Source organism: Sceloporus undulatus, chromosome 4 (assembly GCF_019175285.1).
Source record: "Sceloporus undulatus isolate JIND9_A2432 ecotype Alabama chromosome 4, SceUnd_v1.1, whole genome shotgun sequence".
In the NCBI taxonomy this organism is placed as follows: Eukaryota; Metazoa; Chordata; class Lepidosauria; order Squamata; family Phrynosomatidae; genus Sceloporus; species Sceloporus undulatus.
Window position 1 is genome coordinate 205,269,867 of NC_056525.1, and position 4,525 is coordinate 205,274,391.

Sequence of the window (4,525 nt, forward strand, 5' to 3'; positions counted from 1 at the left end):
TCCCTTGCTCTGGGTTCTGTTCTCTGGAGCCACAGAAAACAAACTTGCCCTATTTTCAGTATGACATCCTTTCAAATATTTAAACAGGCTTATCGTATCACCTTTTAACCATCTGTTCTCCAGGCTAAACATACCCAGCTCCCTAAGCCTCTCCTCACTGGACATGGTTTCCAGACCTTTTACCATTTTAGTTGCTCTCCTGTGAGCATGGTGCAAGCTTGTCAACATCCTTTTTGAATTGTGATGTCCAAAACAGGATGCAGTATTCCAGGTGAGGTCTGACCAATTTGAGAATCTTCCAGAATATTGAATAGCATGGGGAAAAACCCTCAACACTATGTACGACACCTTTTCCTCAAAGAGGAAAGAAACTGGTCAGTATTACTTGTTACACTATAGAACTGATGTACATATTCAGGGATGAATGGAATATGTATGCTGATGTGTGGTTGTTGTTTTTCAGTTTACTAGGAGCTGATAAATCCAGATTTGTCCCCATTAGTATTGGAATTCTATGGCGGGTTACAGACGGGCAAAAAGGGATGTACTCATGACGTCATGAAGGTAGAGCCTTCAGACGGGCTTTACCTGAATGCCGTCATGAACACGCCCCCCGCACGCCCCAAGCGGGAAGAAGCGGCATTAAAAAGGTGCTGCTTTTTTCCGCTTCTTTTTTGTTTGATGCGTACCTGCGCAGCTCCGTCTGTAAGCCCCTGCACCGATACGTCAGAATTGCTACGCCGCAAATATAAGTTGCCGGTTTAAAAGCTCCGTGTCAGCTGCGTCGCATAATGGGTCGGGGTCCGGGACATGCGTGGTTTGCAGTCAAGCTTTAATTGCAACGTCCGCTGCCATGGAGCTGTGGAAGCTGAGGCACAGCTGCAGCGCATTTTAAGCCTCGTAACCCTAACCCTAGAGCCACTTGTGTGCATGCGTTGCTAGAACCGCGGGAAGTTGTAACTTTTGCCGGCGGATGTTTTGGTTGTAGAAAGTGAAACGGGAAAGTTTGGGATTTAAAGTGACCCCCTACATACATTCCTGCGCCATTTTCACCTGGGAATGGGCACAGTTCGGCTGCTCCTGGCACAGCTGTGTGGCGGCTCCCCTTTGCCACCAGGCAGGATGGCTCAGCCATCCACCAGCACCCCGAAAAAAGGCAGGGGGACGTCTTGGTCTCATACTGAGACGGCTGACCTCATAGCTATATGGTCCCAGAAACTGGAGTAACTGCAGAAACTGGAGCAGTCCTACCTGAATGCTGACACATATTGAGAAGTGGAAGAAGCCATAAGAGCTGCTGCACCGGTACACCAGAAATGCTACGCCGCTAATTTAAGTTGCCCATTTAAAAGCTCCGTCGCATAGTGAGTTGGGGTCTTGGAACATGCGCAGTTTGCAGTCAGGCTTTAATTGCAACGTCCGCTGCCATGCAGGTGTGGAAGCTGAGGCACAGCTGCGGCGCATTTTAAGCCTCGTAACCCTAACCCTAGAGCAACATGTACGCATGCGCTGCTTGGAAAGTTTGGACTTTAAAGTGCATCCCTACACACATTCCTCTGCCATTTTCACCTAACAATAAAAAACGCTAAAACTGTAAATATTGACATATGTACAAAGGAGGTGAGGGGAGATGGCAGGGGGACAGCGGTGGCAGCGGAGACAGCTGTGGCTGCACATTGCAGATTCAGCAGGAGCGCGGGGACCAAAGGAGAGGAGGCATCTATGATGCTGCTGACACTGGCAAAGTGCAAACGGACAAGGATGCCAACACCAGCTGATCACCAGCTGGCAGGAGACCACCTTTGTTTTAAAGGGGCTTGGGCACTTTAAATGTGCCCATAGGCTTTCTGCCGCCGCTGCTTAGCGCGGCGCAGCTGCGCATTCGCCAGCCGGCAAAGGAAAAAAAAAAGAGACCCCGGAGCTTGAATGTGCCCAAGACCTTTTGATGCCCTCTAAACTTGCCCCCAAAGGCAAAGGGCAACTAGAGAAGGCCTGGGATCAAGGGGCAGGGAGCACTGACAAGGCACTAGGTCCCATGATGTCCCATAAAGACATCATTTCGCCTCCCAGGGCATGTCTTCCCTCCCAGCCCTATCTACTCTATTCTACCCTTCCTGTTCTCTCCTCCCACCATGCCTGGCTCACTTCTCATGCGGCAAAAGAAAAAAAGCCGCGGTTTGGGCCGCCCGTGCGGAAGCTGCCTCTCTTTTTGCAGCGTCCTCCGAGGCGGCGGTATGGAAGCTCCGGGTCCGAAACGGACCCAGGTGAGGCGTCTTCACTGCCCCCCGTGTGGAATCTCCAACACCTGAAGCACGCCCCCAGGGCGGGCCGTCTGGAGGCTCCGCACTCAGCTGAATACACCTCCAAGACGTCCTCCCCTGCCCGTCTGTAACCCGCCAAAGTTTACAATTTCCTTAAACATTTACAAAACACATTTTCAAAACACAGACACATACTTCTGCTCATCATTTTTATCTCCATGTTGATTTCAGTTGTGCTGAAATTGCACCATTTCATCATTACATAATTATTTAAAATGAGCAATAACAACCCCTTTTTTCCATGATAGGTTAGTTTTTCTCCAGAAAACAATTTCCCCAAAATCTCTCTCAGAGGCATATTTGGAAAGTGTGCTAGAAATATGCAACTGCAAAAATCTGGAACAGAAATTAGTTAAGGTAATTCTGTACTTGTCCCTAAAGGCAAGTGCAACTGGAAATCTACCTTTAAGTACAATTGTATTCAACTTACAGTGTACAACTGAGCTGTATTCCACATTTACCTACGAGTAGACATATAAGATCACATTGATTATGTATGTATATGCCAAAGACACATACACAACCATTTTAGATGGCTGTAATTACAGTTTTGTAACATTAACGAGAAGAGACATTCAAAATAAATAGGCAGGGTGTAGAATTATCCCAACCAAACACTGGGAATGAAATTTTGATTATGTGATAACATAGACACAATAAATCAAATCTTTGACCCAGCAAGGCAGAAAAATAAAGTCTGAATTATTTGTTGCCCTTTATGTAGCCAAGAAAATTAAAAGCTTTAACTTCAGCATAATTTGTAATTAGGAAGTGGAGTCTGGGGAAGAAGTTGATTTAAAGGACAGCAAGGTGCAGGATCCTATTTTTTTTTTAAAAAAAGCTACAGTTTTAAATGCACTCAGCTTGCAATTTTCATATTATGCTCTTTAAGGAGACCCATTCATTTCTATGTATTTGTGCCAGAAAAGAATTATTGAGAACTGTGTATATAATTCCTCCAAGATAAATGGTTCCTCTGAGATTTTGGTTTTGTGTATAATCTCATAAAGTTTAAGTAATAAATTTAAACCAGTTGACATCCACTTCTAAACACATTTCCTTGGTATTCTTTTGAAATTATTGGAGCATCTTACTAAAAGGTGTGTTGTGGACTGTGTGATGTCATTTCAAATTTAAAATAGTTTAAATTGATGGCCGGTATAGACAGCATGTAGTGGATGTGGTGGTTTGGTGGTTAAGACGCCAATTCTGATGATCAGAAGATCAGAAGGTTGGCAGTTCAAGGCCCAAGTACTGCATGATGGGGTGAGCTTTTGTTACTAGTCTCAGCTTCTGCCAACCGAGCAATTCGAAAGCATGCAAATGCAAGTACAGTGGTACCTCGGGTTACGAAATTAATTCGTTCCGCGGCTAATTTCGTAACCCGAAAAACCTTCGTAAGCCGAATTGCCATAGGCGCTAATGGAAAAAATAGCTCTCTGCTGCCCTCCGGTGGCGGCCTTTCCATTTAAAACAGCGCCGGGGTTTTTTCGTAACCTGAAAAAACCTTCGTAAGCCGAAACAATAAATCCCTATGGGATTTTTTCGTATCCCGAAAAATTCGTAAGCTGGGTAATTCGTATCCCGGGGTACCACTGTAGATAAATAGGTACCACTTCTCAGTGGGAAGGTAACAGCTTTCAGTGCAGTCATGCTGGCCACATGACCACCAGGGTAGTCCTCAGACAATGCTGGCTCTTTGGCTTAGTAATGGAGATGAACACCACCCCCTACAATCGATTACAACTAGACATTCATGTCAAGGGACGACCTTTAACTTTTATAGATAGCTTGTAGTTGATGCACAAATGGCTCCTGGGTCCTTCCCCTTCTTTATGAAAGCTATTTGTCTAATCAAACCATGCCCCCAACTGCTTTTCCAACTACTGGGGGAAAGTTATTCTTCTCTTTAGATGGAAGAGTCATTGAGGCATCTCCTCCCCCACAACAGCTGCAGGGGAAGATGTTACATGTCAACTCAGTTCCTACTGGGGTTCTGTTTCTCATCTAAATTGTGGATTAGCCTAGATGGCCTACAAAGCAGAGTTGCAACGCAAAGCAGCAGTGACAGAGAAATCATTTTACAAGTTAAAACAAGTGAAATGAGTGGTCCTTGGAAACACATCCAGCACTGATCCTTAGTATTGCCATGAAGAGTTAAAACTAACTCTAGTTTCATTGACTTTGATAAGTCAGCATACAAG